Source organism: Orcinus orca, chromosome 7, assembly GCF_937001465.1.
Source record: "Orcinus orca chromosome 7, mOrcOrc1.1, whole genome shotgun sequence".
Classification (NCBI taxonomy): Eukaryota; Metazoa; Chordata; class Mammalia; order Artiodactyla; family Delphinidae; genus Orcinus; species Orcinus orca.
Genome location: NC_064565.1, coordinates 47,875,720 through 47,902,165, shown reverse-complemented (window position 1 = coordinate 47,902,165; position 26,446 = coordinate 47,875,720). Strand labels below are relative to the sequence as shown.

Sequence of the window (26,446 nt, the reverse complement as noted above, 5' to 3'; positions counted from 1 at the left end):
CCCAACACCTTTTATTGAAGAAACTATCAGTAAATATAAACGATTTTTCCCATTGAGTTTTCTTGGCTCCCTTGTCAGATATCAATATTAGTTGACCATATATGCATGGGTTTTTGATTTTCTGGGCTTTTGATTTCCATTGGTCAGTAGGTCTGTTTTTATGCCACTACCATATTGTTTTGATTACTATTGTTCTTCTTTTTCAAGATTGTTTTGGCTATTCTGGTTCCCTTGAGTTTCTGTACGAATTTTAGGATCAGCTTGTCAATTTTTGCAAAAAAGCCAGCTGCGATTTTGATAGGCATTGCATTGAATTTGTAGGTTAATTTGTACAACTCAGTATCGCCATTTGTATTAGTTTTCTATTGCTGCTGTAACAAGCACCACGAACTTGGTGGCTTAAAACAACACATATTTAATATCTTATAGTTCTGGTAGTCAGAAATCTGAAATGGGTCTTTCTGGGCAAAACTCAAGTTGTTGGCAGAGCTTTGTTCCATCTGGAGGTTCTAGGGGAAAATCTCTTTCCATGCCTTTTTCCAACTTCTAGAAGCCACATCTACATTTTGTGTCTCATGGCTCCTTCCTCCATTTTCATAGCCTATCACTCCAACCTCTGCTTCCATTGTCACATTTTTCTCTCTGACTTTAAGCCCCTTGCCTCCCTCTTTTTTAAAAAATTAATTAATTAATTAATTTTTGGCTGCGTTGGGTCTTTGTTGCTGCATGTGGGCTTTGTCTAGTTGCGGTGAGCGGGGATACTCTTCATTGCAGTGTGCATGCTTCTCATTGTGGTGGCTTCTCTTGTTGCAGAGCACGGGCTCCAGGGCCTGCAGGCTTCAGTAGTTGCAGCCAGTGGGCTCAGTAGTTGTGGCTCATGGGCTCTAGGGCATGCGGGCTTCAGTAGTTATGGCACATGGGCTCAGTAGTTGCGGCTTACCGGCTCTAGAGAGCAGGCTCAGTAGTTGTGATGCATGGGCTTAGTTGCTCCTTGGCATGTGGGATCTTGCTGGACCAGGGCTCAAACCTGTGTCCCCTGCATTGACAGGCGGATTCTTAACCACTGTGCCACCAGGTCCCCTTGCCTCCCTCTTTTTTTTTTTTTTTTGATGTTTGACCTTTCATTTCTCCAGTATCCCACCCGCATCAAATAAAGAAAAATACTTTTTAAAATTTACGAATATTTCATTGTTGTAAAGTTAAAGCCATAAAAATAATCAAATGGCCTACTATCATACCGTTAGAAGAAAAAAAAAAGGTGTTCATGAGAGTTCCATATTAGAATACAAGTCTTCCTTAGGCACCTGTTTATGTATGCTATTCTGCTCTTTACAATAAATAATTAAATTTAAAAGACTTAATTCCTCACTTTTAAGACCTTATTAGTTTACAAATTACATATTGACCTATGCTAAATTTTATACCGACCCATGCTAATGAATTCAGTACAGAAAACAAAAAACACTGCACTCAAGCAAACTACATATATATATATATATATATATATATATATATATATATATAACTTATATGAGAATTGCTACTCCAGCTTTCTTTTGGTTTCCATTTGCATGAAATACCTTTTTCCATCCCCTTACTTTCAGTCTGTATGTGTCTCTAGGTCTGAAGTGGGTCTCTTGTAGACAGCAAATATATGGGTCTTGTTTTTGTATCCATTCAGCCAATCTGTGTCTTTTGGTGGGAGCATTTAGTCCATTTACATTTAAGGTAATTTTCGATATGTGTGTTCCCATTCCCATTTTCTTAATTGTTTGGGGTTTGTTATTGTAGGTCTTTTCCTTCTTTTGTGTTTCTTGCCTAGAGAAGTTCCTTTAGCAGTTGTTGTAGAGCTGGTTTGGTGGTGCTGAACTCTCTCAGCTTTTGCTTGTCTGTAAAGGTTTTAATTTCTCCATCAAATCTGAATGAGATCCTTGCTGGGTAGAGTAATCTTGGTTGCAGGTTTTTCTCCTTCAACACTTTCAATATGTCCTGCCACTCCCTTCTGGCTTGCAGAGTTTCTGCTGAAAGATCAGCTGTTAACCTTATGGGGATTCCCTTGTGTGTTATTTGTTGTTTTTCCCTTGCTGCTTTTAATATGTTTTCTTTGTATTTAATTTTTGACATTTTGATTAATATGTGTCTTGGCGTATTTCTCCTTGGATTTATCCTGTATGGGACTCTCTGTGCTTCCTGGACTTGATTAACTATTTCCTTTCCCATATTAGGGAAGTTTTCAACTATAATCTCTTCAAATATTTTCTCAGTCCCTTTCTTTTTCTCTTCTTCTTCTGGAACCCCTATAATTCGAATGTTGGTGCGTTTAATGTTGTCCCAGAGGTCTCTGAGACTGTCCTCAGTTCTTTTCATTCTTTTTTCTTTATTCTGCTCTGCAGTAGTTATTTCCACTATTTTATCTTCCAGGTCACTTATCCGTTCTTCTGCCTCAGTTATTCTGCTATTGATCCCATCTAGAGTACTTTTAATTTCATTTATTGTGTTGTTCATCGTTGCTTGTTTCATCTTTAGTTCTTCTAGGTCCTTGTTAACTGATTCTTGCATTTTGTCCATTCTATTGTCCATTCTATCTCCAAGATTTCGGATCAACCTTACTATCATTATTCTGAATTCTTTTTCCGGTAGACTGCCTATTTCCTCTTCATTTGTTAGGTCTGGTGGGTTTTTATCTTGCTCCTTCATCTGCTGTGTGTTTTTCTGTCTTTTCATTTTGCTTATCTTACTGTGTTTGTGGTCTCCTTTTTTGCAGGCTGAAGGTTCGTAGTTCCTGTTGTTTTTTGTGTCTGTCCCCAGTGGCTAAGGTTGGTTCAGTGGGTTGTGTCGGCTTCCTGGTGGAGGGTACTAGTGCCTGTGTTCTGGTGGATGAGGCTGGATCTTGTCTTTCTGGTGGGCAGGTCCACGTCTGGTGGTGTGTTTTGGGGTGTCTGTAGACTTATTATGATTTTGGGCAGCCTCTCTGCTAATGGGTGGGGTTGTGTTCCTGTCTTGCTAGTTGTTTGGCATAGGATGTCCAGCACTGTAGCTTGCTGGTCGTTGAGTGAAGCTGGGTGCTGGCGTTGAGATGGAGATCTCTCGGAGATTTTTGCTGTTTGATATGTGCAGCTGGGAGGCCTCTTGTGGACCAGTGTCCTGAAGTTGGCTCCCCCACCTCAGAGGCACAGCACTGACTCCTGGCTGCAGCACCAAGAGCCTTTCATCCACAGGGCTCCTTAATTTGGGATGATTTGTTGACTATTCAGGTATTCCACAGATGCAGGGTATATCAAGTTGATTGTGGAGCTTTAATCCGCTGCTCCTGAGGCTGCTGGGAGAGATTTCCCTTTCTCTTCTTTGTTCTCACAGCTCCCAGGGGCTCAGCTTTGGATTTGGCCCCGCCTGTGCGTGTAGGTCGCCGGAGGGCGTCTGTTCTTTGCTCAGACAGGACGGGGTTAAAGGAGCCGCCGATTCGGAGGCTCTGGCTCACTCAGGCCGGGGGGTAGGGAGGGTCACGGAGTGTGGGGCGGGCCTGCAGCGGCAGAGGCCGGCGTGACGTTGCAGCCTGAGGCGCACCGTGCGATCTCCCGGGCGAGTTGTCCCTGGATCCCGGGACCCTGGCAGTGGCGGGCTGCACAGTCTCCCCGGAAGGGCGTGTGGCTAGTGACCTGTGTTCGCACACAGGCCTCCTGGTGGCGGCAGCAGCGGCCTTAGCGTCTCATGTCTGTCTCTGGGCTCCACACTTTTAGCCGCGGCTCGCGCCCGTCCCTGGAGCTCTCTCAAGCAGCGTTCTTAATCCCCTCTCCTCGTGCACCAGGAAACAAAGAGGGACGTAAAAGTCTCTTGCCTCTTCGGCAGGTCCAGACTTCTCCCCGGACTCTCTCCCGGCCAGCCGCGGTGCACTAACGCCCTGCAGGCTGTGTTCACGCCGCCAACCTCAGTCCTCTCCCGGCGCTCCGACAAAAGCCGGAGCCTCAGCTCCCAGTCCCGCCCGCCCCGGCGGGCGAGCAGAAAAGCCTCTCGGCTGGTGAGTTCCGGTCGGCCCGATCCTCTGCGCTGGAATCTGTCCGCTTTGCCCTCCGCACCCCTGTTGCTGTGCTCTCCTCCGCGGCTCCCAAGCTCCCCCACTCCGCCTCCCGAAGTCTCCACCCGCGAAGGGGCTTCCTAGTGTGTGGACACTTTTCCTCCTTCACAGCTCTCTCCCGCTGGTGCAGGACCCGTCCCTATCCTTTTGTCTCTGTTTAGTTTTTTCTTTTGCCCTAACCAGGTACGTGGGGGGTTCCTTGCCTTTTGGGAGGTCTGAGGTCTTCTGCCAGCGTTCAGTAGGTGCTCCGTAGGAGTTGTTCCACGCGTAGATGTATTTCTGGTGTATCTGTATTCCATACTTTAAAGACATGTTTTTTACTGCTGCTAATAAAAATATAGATATCTGTGCTGTGATTTAATGAACAGATCAAAAGCAGCATTTCGTGATTCTAAACCAGTGTGGTAAAATACCTCAAAGATTAACTATGTTCATATACATCTCAAACATCTTTTACTTTTCTTTTTTTGCTTAATACTTCATTATTCAGAGTACAAAGATAACTTTATCAAAATGAATTTATTACAAATTCATAATCTATCAGAATCTAAATTAGTGTGACACACCAGATCTTAATAAGTACGAATTTTGAGTTTAAAATATTGTGCCCTAGATGCATTTTCGTATCATTTTAATTTGGTGGGGGAGACTTGCCTTTATTAATCTGAAGATCATAAACTACGATTCGAAGTTCACTGATAGGTTGACAGGGAAATGCTCATATGTCTCTTATATACTGCAGAAAACCTACCTAATGCCCTCTGAAAGGTGGAACATTCACCAATAAAGTATCGCATTACAGAGTATAAATAAGTGATGATTAATAAATATTTAGAACTCTGGCAGTGCAAAGAAAGAGAACACATGTCAGATGACTTTCCAAAGCCACCCCCAGAATCTCTCTACAATTAAGGTAACAGTGTGAATATAAAATTTTGATGCCCAATCAGCCTACTGGGATTATAAAGACTGTGTCAAAAGTACCATCTGTCCACATGGAAGTATGTACCCTCACAACTCATAAGAAGTACAGTAACATATCTAATTTTGAACATCAGAGGCACCATGATAAATAAGACACTTAATTTAAAATGTCTGGTGAAGATGGAGCAAACTGGCACTTTGATGGGATAGAAAAAGATACCGAAATGGCAATCTGCTCATTTTACAGTTCCACAATTCTCTCCTCTTTCTGAGTCACTACACTCCTACTCTGAGAGCAGCTGGATCTCTCAGTATCAATTCCCTACCTATATGTCAATTATAAACTACTACAAAACACATGGAAGAACTATCAGTGGGAATGAAGAATTGCCTAGGACACAAAGCGGTTCCTAACTTTCCCTCACTGGCATTTTCCTTTCTATCTTCAATGTCTTATACAGAATGCCTAAAGGATAAAATGTTCTCTGAGTGGGGAAAATTGGATGCACCTATTAAAGGGGAAAGGCAACAGCCACCCTGTGGTGGAACCACAATGAGCAGAGTTGGAGGAAGTCTACTCCTGGGGATGGATCCAGGAATATTTCAATTGTGGACCAACGCTCACCCTGGAGGGCACTGGGTTCACATTACTCACATTCAACTGGCAACAAAGGTTTCGAGAGCTCTTCCTGGTAGCAGTCTACATTCACAACATTCTATGGACCCCATGGCCCCAAACATCACTTTCTTATCAATTGCTTAACAGAATGTATTTTCTCTCCTCTTTTGCTATCTGTGAGAGAGACAAAGAAGTTTGAGCAAGCCTTCAATGTTAACTTCAATAATCTCATGATCCAAAAGAATCGAAAAATACTAAACTAACCAAGAAACCAAGTCTGTTCCCATTTCAAGACCTGCAATTCATTCCCCTAAGAAAGTAAAGTTTTCAAATGGAGCCAGTTAAGCAAGGGACAGAGCTGGGGAAATGTCAGATGAAACACATCTGAAGGTTAGTTGGGAGTCTCATGTTGCCATAACCGAGTCCTGGTTTCACAGTACGCTGTTGATCTTCACCACTGTGTTACCTAAACCAGCTGGCTTTCAATTTACTTTCGACTCACAGCTGCCATGAGCAGCTCCTGAAATTACATCACAACAAAGCCACTCCATTAACAGCATAAACTCATTCTCATACATCACAGTGGTCAGTCACACAGAAACACTGAGAAACACACAGGTCTCTCTCTAGACTTGAATTCATGTATTCGGATTCAGCATGTGATATCAATCATTTATGGATCAATACATCTGCACCACTGCAAAACATATGTATCATGATAAATGTACAGAATATGAAAACACCCAAGTGATGGGCATGCCACCTTGGCCTTTAAAGCAAAAGAAAGAACAAAATAGTCTATGTCTGGACGGAACAGGCTTTAGGTTGACCAGAGGAATCCCTCGGCTGTCTCCCACCCGACTTTCTATAATTCCTCACTGTTATTCATGAGAAAGTAGTGGCAGCACCCCACAAGACTATGTCCTCTAAAAGTGAGTGCAGTAATGAAGAATGACCATAAACTAAACATGGTACTTTTAGAAAACACTTAGCAGTTCTCTTATTAACCTAATCACGTCTGATTTTTCTTCCCTAGTCAAAAATAAAATATTTTAACTAGCAGTTGGCTGCTCCATCCCTTCTGAAAGTACACAAGGTGAGGAACTTCCTTGGTGGTCCAGTGGCTAAGACTCCACGCTCCCAATGCAGAGGGCCCAGGTTCAAACCCTGGTCAGGGAACTAGATCCCATGTGCCGCAACTAAGAGTCCACATGCCGCAACTAAAGATCCCACATGCTGGAACTAATATCCGGCGCAGCCAAACAGATAAATAAATATTTTCTAAAAAATAAAATAAAAGTACACAAGATGAAATTACATCTATAGGAGCTTCTTGGCAACATTTCATATATGCATTTTAGTCAGAGAGCATAGGGAAAAGTTCCACTCTAACCCTTTCGTATTCTCTTCAGAGTTTTGGAATATTTTAATTCATAAAGTTTTAATAAAAGGTTAAAAACAGACATAAGTATAAATTTTGTAGAGATAATTTTGTCAATTCTTGATCAGATTTCAAAAATAATCACAAAACAAGGAGTATTAAACATAGTAAAAACCCTTATCCCTAAGGATGCTCTTGTACCAAATACATGATTAGTCAAGAAGCACTTCTGTCAGAAACATCTGAGGTCACCAACACAAATCTAAACATTTCTGTGGCTAAATTACGTGGAAGCAACATATACTTGAGGACTAATAAAAATAGTAGCTCTGGATATGGGAAGGACCTTGACGCTCATCTAGTTGAGTGGTTTTCCAAATTCCTATTCTTTTAACTTTTTTTCCTAAATAAACTCGGGAGTAATACCAATAAGAAAGAAAGAAAAAAAGAAAAGTAGAAGCTACTCCTCCGGGACCTTCTTCCCCTCCTGGAAGGAGAAGGGAAGCTCCCGGAGGAAGGTCATTTAACATCAAGGCTCACGCTTCAGAGAGATGCCTGGAGGCTCAGAGCAGGGACACACTTGCCCAGTCTTGCTAATGGGTTTGCTGGTTCTCAAGGCAGGTTCTTTCAACTGTTGCGAGCAACTAAAGCAATACAGTCCTAGATGAAACGTGAGTTTCATCCAACGCCAAAGTACTGCACAATCTTTTTAAAATTAAAATTTCACAGTACAGCTTTGAGGGGAAAAGTTCAGATGTACTATTTTCCAAATGTTTTAATGTTTCAGAATGAAGACCGCTCAAACTTGCAGCTGAAGGACGTGCCCTCTGAGTATTGCAGAGATCTTCAGCACCAGAGCCGAGGCTGGCAGAGGTGGGCCACAGCCCACTCCAGGGCCCCTTGCCTTGCACCTGCACTTCAGGGACCACGGTACCCTGCCCCTTCCTCTAAGTGCCCCTGTACCTGGTGGTCCAGGCCCTGGCATGCCCCCGTTCCAACTCTTGGTCCCTTATCTCATACTGCTGAGTAACTTCATCTGTGACCTTTTTTTTTTTAATGATCCACATATTTTCCTGTTGTATAGTATGTATTTTTTAAAATTTTATTTATTTATTTTTGGCTGCGTTGGGTCTTTGTTGCTGTGCACGGGCTTTCTCTATTTGTGGTGAGGGGGGCTACTCTTCGTTACGGTGCACAGGCTTCTCACTGTGGTGGCTTCTCTTGTTGCAGAGCCCAGGCTCTGGGCGTGCGCGGGCTCAGTAGTTGTGGCGCATGGGATTAGTTGCTCCGCGCCATGTGGGATCTTCCCGGACCAGGGCTCGAACCTGTGTCCCCTGCATTGGCAGGCGGATTCTTAACCACTGCGCCACCAGGGAAGTCCCCATCTGCGACCTTCTTGACCTTGAGCCTGACCTTACCACCCCCCTCCCAGTCATCCCATGTCCCTCTCTCCTTTCCTCACCCACCCTGCTATTTTTCATCGTAACACTCAACACCATCTGATCTCATCCCCCTTCGTCTCAAATATAAGCTGCATTAGTAGAAACTTTGTTCACTAGTTTATCGAAAGCAGCAGCAGGCAGCAGGAAGAACCTCGGCCTCAGTGAAGCTCTGCTCGTATGACTAGGACTCAGTTTCCTGATTCCTGATTCCTCCTAAGCTCCAGGAGTTCCTAAGGTGTTTGGTTTTCCAAACAAGATCTATCTGGGAGGAAGGGGGCTGGGGGAGGTAAAATCTTAAGGCTTTGGTGACCCCTTCTAGGCTAACCACTAAAAATAGGATCTGGAGCCCTGAGCTCAGTTTCAATTTTCATGTTTCCAGGCCATCAACAGGGTGTCCTTCCAGATACTCAAAAACTCTGCATGCCCACAGCTGAGTCCATCATCTTCCCAAACCTGTAGAGTTTATGGAGTACCTTTCTTATCAGGATCATAACAGTTTTCTAATTCACTCTTACGATATCCTCATGAAGCAAGCAGAAGCAGTAGAGAAATGTTTTATAAGTTACAGTCCATGAAATGACGGCATCAGAACCAGGACAGGAACGGAAATTTCTCTTACTTTGCACCTGGAAACACTATTAAGCTCTTCTGTTCTTTTTCTCGTATGGAAGACGCACTTTGGCCAACACTGATATGAGCAGGTAGTTTAGCAATCTACAGTGACTCCATCTGTCATAATTAACAGGAGAGCCATCAAAAACAAAGCTAAAACATCACTGAAATTGCACTGAAGTAACTGGAAAATGTTAACATTTCATAGATATTCCATGGAATTCAACATTTTAGGAACTATAACAATAAACCTGGTTTGAATGTAATGACATAGGATTGGAAATTCCCATGAATTTGGAAGAAGCGTATAAAAATAATATCTAACTTGCTATATACTTACATTCCAGATTAGCTAATAAAGTTTTTTGAAAATATATAATTAGAAAATCGAAGGTCCAGCTTGAATAGTGAACCCAAACCATCCCCAAGGGAACTTTTTAAAAAAGTTAATACTACCTATTCCAGTAATTATTACTAACAAGTAAGAGAAAAGTGAAGGCTTAATTTTTTTTTTTTTTTTTTTGCTGTACGCGGGCCTCTCGCTGCCGTGGCCTCTCCCGTTGTGGAGCACAGGCTCCGGACGCGCAGGCTCCGCGGCATGTGGGATCTTCCCGGACCGGGGCACGAACCCGTGTCCCCTGCATCGGCAGGCGGACCCCAAACCACTGCGCCACCAGGGAAGCCCGTGAAGGCTTAATTTTATGTTTAACTTGCTTCCTGCTTTTGATAGTAGAAGGGCTAAATTATCAGTGAGATAACCATCCCTCAGGAACACAAGCATGAGAAGCAAAGGTGGTAAAAATGGCAAAGTTGATAAAACAGATAACTCTCAGATAGTCAAAGTTGGATCAGCTGTTTTCAAGGAGTAACTCCATGATGCCGGGGGAAGATGAACTGCTATACATTCATTTGCTCATTTCATCATTTACTGGATGTCCCCTTTATAGAAACCTAGCACTGGGCATATGCTTTATAGAAACTTATTTATATTGAGTTCCTAGTACTGATACGAAGTTAATAGTACAGAAGTCATTGCAATGCTCCATTCACCGTCTCTCAAATTATTAATGAAAACTAGCAAATGCATATTTGATCATTTCCCAAGAAATACCAGTCACACTGTCAGCACTATATACATTTAAATTAAAATAAGTAAAATGCAATATCCTGAGAACCACAAGAAAGGGAATATGGCTAAAAAGCATCTTACATATAATGTTGGGAACCATAAAAACTCTGGCAAACCGTTCTTATCTTTCCTTTGTTCTCTTGTACCTCAAACTCATATTTGAAAATCACAACAGATCACTACTTACTAGACTTCCTAAGCAGTAGTGCTGAAAGCATGGTGCACCAGAACCAGCAACATCCCATACCTGGTGAATCAGACTCTGGGAGTAAAAGGCGCAGAACTCTGTTTTTAACAAGCCCTCGGGGTGGTCCCAATACACACTAAAGGCTGAGAACCCCCAAAACAACAAATCAGAGGTGACAGAATGAAGGAGAGTGCGTTCATAATTACGTACACAAAGATGAAGATACAGTTTGGGTTTATACTTAGAGAAAAGTTTATAGTAAAAATGTTAAAGATCATAATTTCTTCTTAACTATAGGAATAATGCTGTACTTTTAGCATGTCGAAAAACTCAAAAATATTTCATTTACTGGGCTTGGAATTAAAAATAGTTCCAAGTAAATGAATGGTTATCAACTTTGTCCAGCTGCTAAAATTTCTGATTAAAACAAAATAGGAGGTGTTTAAAATATTTGGAATGTTCAAAATTTCAACATAAAATTTCAATGAGATATGTAAGATCTTAATTTTCCAAGGCATAATTTTTAAAATTACAAGTATATCCCCACCAAGAAAATATGATTTGATAAAATATTAATTTTTATATGAGACTATAGTTCCACTTTACAAAAATATTCTTTCCTTTATAAAATTACTTAATGGGATTTTGTTTTAATGGCAAGTTCCATTAGTCAGCCATTGAAATATCTGTTTATAAGTTATCACAATATTTTTGAATTCTTGGAGAAGGAGGAAATTAGAGGTAAAAGGAGAATCAAGACAATCTACGCCAAAGTGTTAGTCAGCTACCGATTAAACTAAATATGAAACAAATTAAAGATAAAGCATCCCTGAAATTCCCGTTGACATATCTTCTACATGAGTAGACACACATCTAAGAAATATCAGAAGCACAGCAAGTACAGCTAACAACTTGGATATTGCTTGTATCATCTGACAAACGTTGCTTCCAGGAGCTCTTCCAATTCCTTCGCATGTGCTATGGCTCAAAGTTTTAATTAGGCTGAAGAATTCCTACGAGGGGAGGTTCTAACTGGACTTACGCAAAACAGATGTGGACGGCAATGCTAAGAGAGGTATAAGATAGGCCCCAAGCCTTTAGCACTTCTTACCAAGAATTCACATAGCATTCTTAAATGTACAAATGTAAGACCACAGAGCAGAAAGTCTCAAGGATTTGTGCCAAAAGTTTATTTTAAAACAGGGAGAGCTTACTATTCTTTGCTTTTATGAATGTCAAACTTTTATTCTTACAAAACCCATCTCTAACATACTGCAGAGGCTATACCACAGGTAAAAATTCTGTATCACCATCAGCATGTGAGTTACCTTTGTGAACTACCTTTGTCTCCCGCTGCACCAATTGCATTTGGATAGTTCTCTAAAGGATAGCAGTACCTTGGAAACGCTTTATGTTTGACATGGGACTAGTTGGGCTGAAGGACAACAGAGAAGTCCAGTGGGGGCAGGAGTTCAGCTGGAAGCGACAGTGGTGATCCACATGGAAGGTGAGGGGTGACAGGAAGACACTTCAACTTCAGACCAGATGGGACTTCGAGATACGTAAGAAGTCAGAGAAAGAGCAGTGGCAGGAACTGAAGGTAAAGCATCGTGTCATGGAATTTTAAAACTCAAAGGGACTTGAGAGATTATTGAAACTTTCCAGCCCAGGGCGCTTGTTTGGGAATGAGGGATCTAGCTTCTTTGAAAGACTTTTTGGGAGCCCTACAATAGGAATAGGAAGATATCAATCTCAGAAGAGACTAGAACCAGAGTTTCTATGGACCCAACGCTACAAAGGCAGGAATCTGGGTTCTAATGAAACTCAAGGCCACTAACGTGTCCCGTACCTTATTTACAGGAACTATCATCAAGATATCTGCTAAGTTTACATCACCAGTCAACCTGGATTATCCCAGTTCCTAAAATATGATTGCTGTTATGTACTCACTGAGATCCTGAGGTTTCATGAGCATAGTCTTTTAAATCCATTCAGATGGTCATGAACGGAATAAAGCAAAGTCATATGATGGCTTCCATCTTACTCTATTTTACTTCACCAAGTGCTTTCAGCCCTCAGAAGACCTGAATGAGACTGTACGCATAATCCAATGCACTTTACAAATGCTATTGTCCAGAAGCTGCCCAATGCCAACAACCATGCTCCTGGAGTACATATTTGGGAGAGCCTCTGAGTGATTACAAGTGATCCTGTAGTCTTAAAGATACTACGGACTAAAAAGTACATGGGAAGATCAAGGTTACAACCTGCTTTAGGCAAGAAAACCTTACATAGTAAACAATGCATGGTGATGCTGCTGAGAAAACAGTATGAAAATGAATCAAAACCAACGCACTTTAGAGACTGAAATGATAATCACGCACCTTTCACAGAGCTATGAAATTTGGTTCTGCCCTCACTGGAGTGTTTAAATCTGTCTTTTCAACAAAACGCTTCAAATCAGATGGTAAGACAGGAGTGACAAGACTGGAGCGTAGCCAGTTCACCGGCACTGAAGCCGTGCTCACTCCAATTTAGCTCTGTTGGCTGGACGTGTGCTGTGGATGGATATCAGCAGGGTGTGCAAGCAGCTGCTACATGAGAACCAAGCAGGGAAGCTGTGCGGGGCGGGGAGGGAGAAATCTGAAGATGCTCTAAAGCACAGCTTTGAGTAACGTGGCATCTGTGGAATGCTGAGAAACAAGCACATAAAACAACCTGGCATGTAGCAATTAGAAATAAAATGGTTCCTTCAGGTGACATCAGTGGATTCCCCGAAAGGCCAAAAAGGCAGAGTTGCAAGGCAATGATAAATGCTGGGATTTTTGTTGCGGTTGCTGTTACTATATTTTATTAAGTGAGAGGCTACCATTGGTAATGATAGCCTTTTTGGTAACACATGTCAGAAGTCAAACAGCCTACTCGAGGCCACAACCCAGAAGGCAGCAGAGTAAGGAAGTGTGCCCCAGGGAGCACAGTGTTCGCAGAGCACTGCTGAGCCAGGACCATTGTTGTCCCTGCAAAGTTCAATCTAAAACCCCTCTTGTGCTCAGGTCTAGCAGCCATGCTAAATTTTCCTAGGTTTCTGAGGTCTCAGACAAAGCAACAGCTCTACAAGATGGCTCCTAGCTAAGGGCAGCCTCAAGCAACAGAATCAAAGCAGGGAGGCTGGGCATTCAGATTTGGCATCTGTCACAACCCTCCGGTATCCACTCTGCCCAGAACACAGCTGCTAACCAGAATAACTAGATTGGCCCTAACTGTCATTGTAGCTCAGAATATATATACCTTTCCACTAGTCCATGTCCTCTCCCAGATACCTACATCTCTCTGCATTTCTTTTTCTCTAATATTAGAGTCTAAAATGTTCTCTCTTATAGGAATCCTTTTCTAATTAACAGAAGAACGGAAATCATTTCTTATGGTAGTCAACCCTTACAACTTCTTCAACACAAACTCCCATGGACTGTCAGAAATATAAAAAATGCATATAACCTATCTTATCAGATTGATTTATAGATTTATACTGCAAAGCACAAAAAGGTAGGTGTATCTCCATTGTTTCTATGATAAGAAGGCTATCTTTCCCTGCTTATTGATAGAACATAATTAAATGTAACCACAAAATCCTCATAAATTAACACACAAAGAAATGTTAACTTTTATTATCACTGGCCAAGGTTTTCTCAACATTACTTTCTATACAATATTATATTACCAAATATCAAAGGCACATTACAGAGAACAAAACACAGATTAAGTGGGAATCTTAAAAATCAAGATCTCTGGATCCATTTATTGATTTATGTGTGGGACACCATACCCAGCATCATGGAGAATGGAATGGTGAATCAGAAGCTAACTCTGACTTCAAAGAAATTAGTTCAGAAGTAAATGATGGGACATACGGCTATAAACACATCGTTAAAAAGTATCTGAGGTAATTAAAATAAAAGTAGTACAAATAAAGCGGGAAATGGTGTGTACATGTGCATGAATTCAAGGAGAAGGAGGGTGCTAGAGTCAGGAACATCTTCATGGAAGAAATACTTGAGCAGGGCCTTGCAGGGTGTAAAGCCCTTGGACAGTGAATAAAAAATGTGAAGAAGAAGATTTGAGGCAGAGTGAAGAGCATCATGAGAAAGAATGGGGGCAACATACTGCAGGTTGTGTATAGAGCGGATGACCCTTCTGGTAATCTGCAGATTACCATCTGCAGGCTTATATTTTCCCAAAGCATTGCAACTAAGTCAAATAAGGACTGCATTTTCTGTGGCTCAGGGAAACAAAACATCTATAAACGTTGTTGTGCCTTTTCTTTATAGAACTCAGGTTTTAATAAGGATAGATTATCTTTACTTTTTGCTATTATGCATGTTTACCAACAAACAAAAACATATTTGTAAGGCAAAACAAAAACTTCTCCATGCTTTATAATAGACCTTGACTGGTATCATCAACAAGGTCGTCATTACTGGCAGTATTGGAATGACTGCTTTCTCTACAGAAGCAACTGAGCTGACTGGGGCCTTCACATTTGCTATGCACCATGGGTGCATGCACTGCACTACGTTCGGGTGTTCCAGTAGAAAGAGAAATGATGGGGGTGCTAAAAATAGAGCAATTAGGAAACAAACATGCAAGATTAGCCTGCCCTGATTATCCATGAATATAAAACATGCCAAATTACCTTATATACTGTCCATAAATGTACCAACAACTTACTACTGAAGATAACTTTCTTGACTGCTTTCTCTAGCATCAGTATAATAATTAGAACTTTCTAACATATCTGGTAGAATACCATCTACCATCTCACTTTCTGATACATGTTACTGTGCTAATAATAGAATCAGAAATTGCAAATTCAGGTCTGGGGAGGTGAGACTTTGATCAATTCATGCATCCTACTCTCTAAGCCTCGAGTCTCTATACTCTCTGTGTTCCAAATATCCTTCCTTTTATTCAAGAAGCCTGAGACTAACCTACAGGCAAGGGCATTGTTTTACTTGGTGCAAGTGTTACCCATTTTTTTCCAGAAATAATTGACCTGATTTTTAACCAAGCAGATGAAGAATAAGTACTAAGACAATCGTGTGATTTAGAACACACTGTCATGAAGTCAGGCCACCTAGCTTTCAAACTGTAGTAGGGGTCAGTGGTGCTCTGCTTGGCTACCCACACAAATATAAATTCTTCTCCAGACCAGTGGACACACGGCCAATCATCCTTTAGGAATATCAGAACACTGACCTCTGCTATTCTAACTTAAACGCAGACACATGTGAAATAAACATTATTCGGCCAAAACTCAGTGGCGGTACAGTTTCTCTAGGGCTAGGGACACAATGGGGTCACAAGGAACTAACTTCTAAGAACAAGCCAGGAAACGAGCAAGGTGGGTCACTGGCATGCTTCACAGACAGAGGGGTCCAGCTGGGGCAGGGTGCTCAGCAGGAAGGCTGTGGGACCTGCTCCGGGTTTGGGGGCGGGGGCGAGGGTCCACTGGAACACTGCCCACTGGGGTTGGCGGTTGTACACCCTTAGGCAATGTTCACATCTACAGTGCTGATGTCAAAGGGGTCCACTTTTTAATTAAACGAGAGCCCGACGGGTCATTTAGTCTTACGCATTTAAAATTAGGTTTCACAAGCTGTCCTCCTTAGGCACCATAATAAACAGCTCCAACAAGCAGGGAATCTCAGGTAACTGCTATTCTGGATCCTGAAGGCAACCCCACGGCAGCCTTCTTTCACGTGGGGTGTTTTACTGCTCTTACTGCACAAGCGGCCACACTTATTGTGGATTCAGGAGCACTGAGCTGATGCACGAGCCCCAGGGGCTCAATCCCTAGGTGAGGTGGGGAACTCTGCTCTCTTCCGTGGCCACAGGCTGTGATGTCACTGTCACCAGCTGTGCCAGAGAAAGCCATGCCTGGTCAGAAGAGGCAGAGCACTTGGATCTCCCCCAAATCTCCCATCTTTGTAGAAAAAAAACCCCACAACCTTCTCGCTGCTGGTACAGGGCAACAGCATTTGTCTGAACAAAAGGATAAGGAGTGTATATGAGAGCAAAGCAGAGAGGAACAAGTTCTGGAAGGGCCTCAGACTGTCTACTCTACCAACTTACCTCCGAGATTCAACACTGCAGAATCCCCAGGTATTAGAAGAAGTGTCTTGGGGAAGATGGCTACAGGGCCAATAACAGCATAATAAACTGGATTCCCAGTGATTTGCACCACTGAAGAAATGCCGTAAACAAAAATGAAGCCCCTAAACAAAGTGACTTTTCACATTTTGGGAACACTATATAAAACTAACAAAATAATAAAGTTCTGAGACAAAGTTCCAAAATACAGAGTTTATCATGAGAATGTAGTGATAAAGACTATAAAAATGTTTTTATATCTGGATAGGTGTTTTTGTCCTTTCCAAATCACCTTCATATTCATATTCACTTACAAATGTGTGAAAAGAGGCACAGTTAAGAATCCCCTCCCCTTTTCTGCCCATCCTCACATTGCCTCAAGGGAGTCATCATTCATCATTTATCTTTTTATTTAGTCAGGAGCTGAGACTTTTTTTTCCCCCTTCCCCATAATCCTTTCCTCATTCTCTTTCTGCCACATTCCATATCAAAGTTTATAATACTTCTGAACATGAGATAAAACTTTAAGTTCTACCCCATACTTCTGTTTTGTTGACTTGTTTGGTTTTTGACTATATACTGAGTAGGCAATGTTTACTGGCATTTTAAACATTGACACAGTATTTGAAATAAGATGTCTGGCCTCCATTTCATCTTTGAAAACTTGATGCAATCATCTATTGAATACTTCTTATGAGTCAGCTCTGAGCACTTTACAAACATTATATCATTTAATCTTCAAGGCAAAATTGAGTTACACATTATCCCTGTTTCACTGTTGAGAATACAGAAGCCAAAGAAGTTAACTTGCATAAGGTCACACACCGGGCAGGTGACACAGTCTGGATTCAAGCCAAGGTCTAATCGACTCCTAAACGCTTAACCACCACCCTGTATGTTTCCAGAAAAAATGGCAGACCATTTTCTACAGTCACACTTTAAAGAGTTGGAAGATAATTTTTTTTAAAAAAAGAAGATAACTTCTCCTCAGTCAGTATTAATTTTCTTACATGATTTATATCTAGTACTGGGTAAGCAAAAGCAAAGGAACTAAAGAGGAGTAGGAAAAGCAGGCAAAAGGGAAGGGAACTTGGAGCTATAAACTAGGCAAAGAGCCAAGGAAGAAGGAGGGACACTCAAAAATGTATAAACACAAATGTAGCCAAACAGAGAACAGAAAAAGTTTGCATATCATTGCAGTCAATTTAAAAAGATATGATTAAACTGGTATCCATTTACTGAAACAAAGGTTAAAAATATGTATATACACCTCTCCTTTTTAATTTTAAAACACGTGGGTATTTTTATTGAAGTATAGTTGATTTACAATGTTGTATTAATTTCTGCTGTACAGCAAAGTGATTCAGTTATACATATATATACATTTTTATATTCTTTTCCATTATGGTTTATCACAGGATACTGAATAGAGTTCCCTGTGCTACACAGTAGGATCTTGTTGTTCATCCATCCTATATATAATAGTTTGCATCTGCTAACCCCAAACTCCCAGCCCATCCCTTCCCCACCTCCTCTCCCCCTTAGCTTAATATTTTGATATATAGTTTTTAATTTTCTAAATAACTCAGCAGAAAACAGTCTTTGTCCACTTGAGTGATAACTGCCTTACAGTACATTAGACGTTGTGGACCAAATGTACTTTCTGGATTTTTGGAGGCTGTTGATGCCTAGTGCCAACTTCCTCTTTAGAAGAGTCGTGGCAGTGTGAGCTGGTGTCACTGACTCTCGTCGGTACGAGGTTCTATCATTCGTTCCGATCTTTGTCAGTCTCAACAACTGGTACCATATTGTTTTAATAGTTTTCTTTTATTACTAAAAAGGCAAAACTTAAAAAAAATAGAATGGCCATTTATTTCATCTCACTGAATTTAAAAAAAAAAACAAACAAAAATCCTAGAGGTAGGAATTACCTTGACTTCATCGATAACAAAATAGGCTCAAAGCAGTTAAAATATCTACTCAAATTTAAAGGATAAGCAAATTGCAAAACTAAAACTTTTAGTTGGTTTTATAAAATCATAACTGTTTATTTACAAATTAAAAGAAACATTAAATGCATTTTATCTACAATGAGAGTATTTCATACCTCAAAAGTCTTTGCAGGGCTTCCCTGGTGGCGCAGTGGTTGAGAGTCCGCCTGCCGATGCAGGGGACACGGGTTCGTGCCCTGGTCCGGGAAGATCCCATATGCCACGGAGCGGCTGGGACCGTGAGCCATGGCCGCTGAGCCTGTGCATCTGGAGCCTGTGCTCCGCAACGGGCGAGGCCACAACAGTGAGAGGCCCGCGTACCACAAAAAAAAAAAAAAAAAAAGTCTTTGCAGTTCGTTCAGAAATTTTCATATTAAAAAATCTAAATAAAAAAACTGAATAATGAAAGCAATCTACCATATTTTAAAGTGTTTTTACTATCTGTGATTGTGTCGTTCAAACATTTTATTCCAAAAGAAATCATCCTTAATGCTATTAATCAGACATATCAGGCTCATAATTTGCTCATCTACCTTCAAATAACTAAGGTATATTTTAAGTTACTTATTCACACTATTGCAAATAACTTGCTAGTTCACAGCATATTTTTGGCACAGTTGATATTTCAAATAAACTTCAGGTAAGACTGTATAAAGGTCACATTTTTTTGCTACTAAGAAGTCTTTTTTGTTTTAAACAGAACTCATTTCCCATTCTACAATTTAAAAAAAACAATTTTAGAGCTGCGGTGAAATGATTTTCACAATGCACATAATGAAAACATATAACCTCTTGTCCCAGAGTGCTGAAAACAGAGCAAAATGCTTAAAGTAGTGTAACAGATGAGGATCTTGAGTGGTGTAATGAGAAATATGCTAAGTGCAAACAGTTTTTCCCTCTTCATCAGTGAATCACTTAAAGTTCCCAAATTTCAAAAAGAAAATGATCCGACTTTTATAATAGTAAGAGTCTGCCTACTTCCCAAAGTCTGAAAATGTCAATCTCATTTTAAATGAATCTTGCACCCCTGGATTCCATTCCTTTCTTCCCAAAAGACCAAAAAAATGTTAGCAGTGCAATCAATTATCACACAGGAGAATGAAAGAAGATTGAGAGAAGGGATGTACACAGGGTGGGGAGAGGGGAAGTGGGAAAGAGAGGAAACCAATGGTCAGAGCTAGACTAGCATCCTGAGACATCAAGAAATGTGTCAACAAATGAGCAGGCATACACAGATCAGAAGGCTAGGCTGAACCATGCTCATTGTCAGCAGCAAGTGCTTGACACCTACAGGGACTAGAGGCCTTCTGAGACCTTCTCAAATGCCCATGTTTGCTAACGTCATCGTATCAGTGAATTTATCTCCCAGCATGCTGGAGTGTCAGGGATTCCTTCAGTCCCTCGATGAGGGTTACTCAGGTGCAATGACATCGTGAAGCAGCCCTGGAGAGCAACAAGCCCGGTGTGGAGCAGGAAGAGAGAAGGGCTGGCCCCAAGGGTGGGTCAAAAGAAAACAATGAAACACAATTATTATCTGCTAGACTGACCACCACATGGAAAATGGCACTAAGAGGCTGAAGGAGGGTATGGGGAAGATTCAGCCACAGATCAGAACAAAATTAAGAAAATGGAAAAATGAGGCAAGTGTTTCCACTGCAGGATACATACAAAAAGAAAGACAAAAGACTACTTGGCTCCTTGGTGAATCAATAATGGTGAGTCAAAATAATGCAAACAATTAATGGTGATTTAATCTTTCGTACCAATGTTTTCATAGGTCAGTCTCTCAAGGCAACAGAAATAAAAGCAAAAATAAATAAATAGGACCTAATCAAACGTACAGGCTTTTGCACAGCAAAGGAAACCATAAACAAAATGAAAAGAGAAACTATGTAACGAGAGAAAATATTTGCAAACAATGTGACCAACAAGGGCTTAATTTCCAAAACATACAAACAGCTCATAAAACTCAGCAACAAAAAAAACAAACAACCCATTTGAAAAAAGGGCAGAAGACCTAAATAGACATTTCTCCAAAGAAGGCATACTGATGGCTAATAAGCACATGAAAAAATGCTCAACACCACTGTTAGAGAAATGCAAATCAAAACTACAATGAGGTACCACCTCACACCCGGCAGAATGGCCATCGTTAAAAAATCTACAAATAATAAATGCTGGAGAGGGTGTGGAGAAAAGGGAACCCTCCTGCACTGTTGGTGGAAATGTAAATTGATACAGCCACTATGGAAACCAGTATGGAGGTTCCTTAAAAAACTAAAAATAGAGTTGCCATATGATTCAACAATCCCACTCCTGGGCACATATCCAGAGAAAACTCGAAAAGATACATGCACCCCAATGTTCACAGCAGCGCTATTTACAATAGCCAAGGCATGGAAGCAGTGCGGACACATCCAAATGAGAAGAAATGTGTGCGACAGACCTTGAGAGGCTTCATATGCCCTCTGAGTGCTCTGGCTACACTCTGTAGATAACTTAGGTCCCTTGAAACCTTTTAATCAGGGCAGTGGGACACAATGTGAACTCCAGATGGAAGAAAGCCAAACTGTAAAAGGTAAACTATAAAGTTAAAAGAAAAGAATGTCGGAGAACATCTTTGAAACCTAGTAGGGAAGGACTTAAACCTACAAGCCACAAGTAAGAAAAAAAATTTTTTTGAAAGCACATTTAAGAGTGTCTTTTCCATGGATAAAATTAACAGGCAGATGAGAATGAGAGATCAGAAGATTTCTGCAATGCCCCAATAATGGACTAATATCCAGAACATGATAATGTCCCTCAAGTCAACAAAAGATGGGAATCCCAACAGAAAAATGGGCAAAAGCTATACACAGGGCTTCCCTGGTGGCGCAGTGGTTGAGAGTCCACCTGCCGATGCAAGGGACACGGGTTCGTGCCCCGGTCCGGGAAGATCCCACATGCCGCGGAGCGGCTAGGCCCGTGAGCCATGGCCGCTGAACCTGCACGTCCAGAGCCTGTGCTCTGCAACGGGAGAGACCACAACAGTAAGAGGCCCGCGTATCGCAAAAAAAAAAAAAACAAAAAACCTATACACAAAAAATTTACAGAAGACAAATAACAAGCAGATGAAGGGATGATGAAGTTCACACATAGTCAGAGAAATGTAAACTAAGAGTGAGATATTTTATACCTGATACCCTGACAAAAATCAGAAAGCCATACCATGCCAAGTGGAGGCAGCCTTTCTAGAGACCATCAGGTATGACTTATGCAAATTAAATGCACTCACCAGTCTATGACCCAGCAATCATAATCCTAGACATAGTTCCCAAAGAAATTGTCACACAGGTCCCAAGGGACAGGCAGCCCACTTTGTGATGATGTGGAGGTTGAAGCAATCTGAATCCCCATCACAGGAGAAGTAAAACTGGATGAATGTACATCACAAAATACTCAACTATAGTCAGAATCAACAAGGTAATATTCACACAGGATCAGAGACAAATCTTTAAAATAAACTGCTCAGCAAAAACATTAACTGAAGGAGAACAATACAGTTTATGTAACAGTTTACATAATATAAAATATACATTATACAAGAGCACATACAAACAAAAAGAAATGCACTAGCCACATTAGACTAGTGCCCATGGTAATGGGGTGGGGGGAATATGTAGGGGATGGTGATAACAAAGAATCAATAAATAAAACACTGGCTTGGCCCAGACCAATGATGACAAAGTGCCACCAGCCGACGTGTATGAATAACTCAACCCTCACTAAAGTCCAACTAGAAATTTTGTACAAAATAAAGATTAGCAATGTGAGCAAAGTGGGGAGAACAAATAGAAGTGAGGAGAACAAATGAAGGCAGTTTCGTCAGTCTTCTAGAGTGTTCACTACTGGAAACCTAGACACTCATGCCCTCCTCAAGACAGATTAAATGGATGTTTAAAACCATCCCCTACACTGACTCCTGAGGAGCACTGCTATTTGCATTTCTTCCTCCAGAAAAATACATCCTTATTCCAACTTACTATTTCCCACTTCCAAACTTCAACTCCCTATTGACAAATCAGCTATTATCACCAGGTAAAGCCTAACAGCAATTTTTAAAAACAGCCATTAAAAGTGGAACTTTGGGGGCTTCCCTGGTGGTGCAGTGCTTAAGAATCCACCTGCCAATCCAGAGGACATGGGTTCGAGCCCTGGTCTGGGAAGACCCCACATGCCGCAAAGCAACTAGGCCCATGAGCCACAACTACTGAACCTGTGCTCTAGAGCTAGCGAGCCACAACTACTGAACCCGTGTGCCACAACTACTGAAGCCCGTGCGCCTAGAGCCCATGCTCTGCAATGAGGAGCCACCGCAATAAGAAGCCCACGCACCACAAAGAAGAGTAGCCCCCGCTCGCCGCAACTAGAGAAAGCCCACGCACAGCAACGAAAACCCAACGCAGCCAAAAATAAATAAATAATTTTTTTAAAGTGGAAATTTGTTTTTTTTGAAAGTATACAAAAATACATATACTTTACTTATGTATGTTTTAACCCCCTCAAAACATTCTAGTAAACATATTTGCCTGCAGATATCATATTTGCTTTCCCTCCAAAGCTTTTTATTTTTTTTTGATTTGGTAACCAGGTCTGTTATCACATAGGTACCAGTAGCCTAGCAGGAAAGAAAGGTGGACAGCTAATGCCCTAAGTCCCCTTGCATCACTATGTGCACAGTGATACCAACCTGCTGGCCCAATAACTGTTCATAAGCTAAATTCACACATTCTGGCTACAAGTATCCCAATTTCACCCTTCAAAAATCCTAGGTAGATGCCATCTGTTACTAGTGATTTGCACACTCTTAAATTGACTGAAAATATTTTAAGTAAATCCAGCTGTTTGATCTAGCATTTCTAATGCATCAATTTAAAAACACAATTTGAGATGTCTCCTAATTATTAATCCTTAATAATGACTGACAGCTGAAGAAAAATGATTCATATTGTTAGGTGTTATCTCAAAGAAGGCGGGGCTGGGGGTTGGGAGAGAGCCCTGACAAGGGATTCAGAGATCATCAGCATGCGAACCAAACCTGAGGAATCCAGACTCCCCTCACCTTAATGTCTTCCTACTATACCTTGTTAAAGTTTTGCTGGACATAATTATATTTTTACCATGTCTACTTTTGTCTTATTTGATAAACATTGCTTTAAAAATTATTTCCACTGATTCCCAAAGGCAAGAAAATTTTGTAAACCACATGAGCTTATATGTAGTGAGTAGAATTTAGCTTCTGATAACCTGACGCTGAAAAGAACGGGTTAATAAAACTTGGAGAGCTAAGTGGGAAGGGGCTCAGAAAAGAGAGCTCATGGCAAAAAACCATCTGCCTGCGTCCTGCTAAGGCAGGCAGCCAAAGGGGCAGGAGAACCTGCACCAGTATTTCAAGTGCCATTATTAGATACCAGGAACATTTTAGAGCACAGGGACGGTTTTCAGGCATGCCACGCCAACTCCACAGGAGGAACAAAATATAATACATGTAGTGTACAGAAAGGGACACATATTTTCCCCAGCAAGTAATTTTTAGTTTCAGAAACCTTTTTCATTTGTCAGGAGCAAACTCAAAAAGATTAAGATAGTGTGACCGCATTAAAATTGCCTTCATACGGGCTTCCCTGATGGTGCAGTGGTTAAGAATCCACCTGCCAATGCAGGGGACATGGGTTCGAGCCTTGGTCTGGGAAGATCCCACATGCCGCGGAGTAACTAAGCCCGTGTGCCACAACTACTGAACCTGTGCTCTAGAGCCCACGAGCCACAACTACTGAGCTCACGTGCCAAACTACTGAAGCCTGTGTGCCTAGAGCCTGTGCTCCACAAGAGAAGCCATGACAATGAGAAGCCAGCGCACTGCAACGAAGAGTAGCGCCTGCTCGCCACAACTAGAGGAAGTCCGCACGCAGTAACGAAGACCCAACACAGCCAAAAAAACCCCCAAACAAACAAAGAAGCAAATAAATAAATAAAAAGGAAAGCAGACTTTGGGCCAACGGAAGGAATTTCGAATTTACCCTAATTGCAATGGTTTAACCTATTAAAAAAAAATTGCCTTCACAACTATAAAAAGTATAACTCTAGGAAGTTACTGTAAACAGTAACTCAAAAAAGAGACACCCAGATATGCTAATATCCAATAAAATAACATCAGAAGATTTAAGATGGTATATAAATTTCATACCTATAACATAAGGTTTCTGAAGGAAAAAATTAACTTCACTCTACCTGGATGAGATTTTTTTGTTTTTGTTGTAAATTAAACATCCTTATCAAAAAGCAAAATATTAGATATCTGGATGTAGAGAATGTGAACTGAAGAGATTTAGCAAAATCCTAAAGTTCAACTCCAGCCATTGTAGAGATGAGAAAATAATGGCTCAGAGAGATGTAATGCCTTCTCGAAGACTGCTAAGGTAGTCAACAGAAGTGGAGACAAGTCTTCTTTTGAAGGACAGTGCCTGGCTCTCCTGTTCTTATCTGTTTCCAGATACCTTTTGGACAGCTCTTGGTAAACAGGCCTTGTCCTTTTCCTGACTCAGAAGCAAATTCTAAGTTCTTTCAGTACAAAGCTGTCAAGGACCACGATATTGATAACACTGCTGTTCTTAGAAGTGACGTTCCATCCTCCTAAGGAATACTGAATTTATTAGAAGTGAATAATAATTTTAGACCCTGTTCAAGGGAAAGGTATGAATTCCAGGAAGGAGGGATCACAGGAGGCTATCTTAAAAGCTGTCTACCATATCCTACCATATATTGGATACCTGGATATCAGTGAGACAGGGAGCTTCCAACAGGGTCAAGACAGGGTCAGGAGTGATCCCTTCTTCTTTGTGGATGCTTCCTCACATTGGTGGGACAATGTTAAGTGGTACAGAAAAAAATAAAATAAGGAAAGTGCACATGGTACATATGTGAATTCAGCAAGGCACCATCTCTGGAGAAGCCTCAGTTGTCAGAGGAAGACAAAGTGAAGAGTCATCTCTGAAGAAGACGAAGGAAGTGCTGAGAAGGTGAAGGAATTCTAGTAAGGATAACGTGTGCTAGTGAATGCTAAAGAAGAGGATGCCCCAATCACACTGCAGGGTAAACAAATATTTGTTAAATTAAGCTTTTATATGTTTTTTAATTTTATACCCTATCTGTATCTTACATCTCTCCCTCAAAAATATTTTTATAATCTGGTTTCATGAGAATGTGAAATTTGATTTGTAGCACATGTGTACAGAAATCTACTGTATAATAGTTAGGAAGGATCGAGTGGGTAGCAGTGATAAATTTCTGGGTATAGAGGGAAGAAACTGAAAACTGTGGAGGGTCTACCTAGAAGATGATCTGATCCTGTGGAACGACTTCAGAAGTGAATAATTCCCTAACTGAAGAAACAAATCAACCTTTTCATTTATGATTTAGGCATATCTCAGCAGTTTTCTACTTAATTTATCATACACGTTATATTTCATCACCGTATTTACAAGACACAAACAATGGCCAAATCTTTGCTTTTCATTCATTCATTTGACATCACTGAGTCCCCATGAGCCAGGACTGTGCCTGGCAGTGGGATAGTGCAATGTCTTTACTCGGCAATCAAAACGTATAAAGAAAAAAAGTGTGGAACAGTATCTGCAGAAACTATTCCAACACTCAAATTCTTTTAGCACAAACCTATCAAAATTTAACTTGAAAAATTATATAAACATTATACCTGAACAAAACAAAACTCTAAACCCATAGGTGCTTTCTACATAGGACATCACTCACATTTAACTCACAACAGCAGCATGGTCAAACAGAGGCCTTTTCTTTTTACATCAGAAAACTAAGCTTTGGATTCCCATTCCACTACTTACTAGCCTCAAGATCCTAGGCAAGTCACAGATAATCTTTCAGTCCA

At 41.1% G+C, this 26,446-nt stretch overlaps 1 protein-coding gene across 16 annotated transcripts in view; it reads right to left on the bottom strand.

Annotated features, from left to right (window-relative positions):
• PKP4 (plakophilin 4) overlaps positions 1–26,446 on the bottom strand; it is a 961,933-nt gene that overhangs the window by 194,844 nt on the left and 740,643 nt on the right. The window contains exon 1 of one of the 16 annotated variants that reach the window (XM_049712687.1): positions 18,621–18,644. The exons of the other annotated variants lie outside the window; for them this stretch is intronic. The gene's annotated coding sequence lies outside the window, so the exon portion shown is untranslated. Of the gene's footprint in view, positions 1–18,620; positions 18,645–26,446 lie in introns of those variants that run through there. 16 annotated transcript variants of the gene reach the window in all.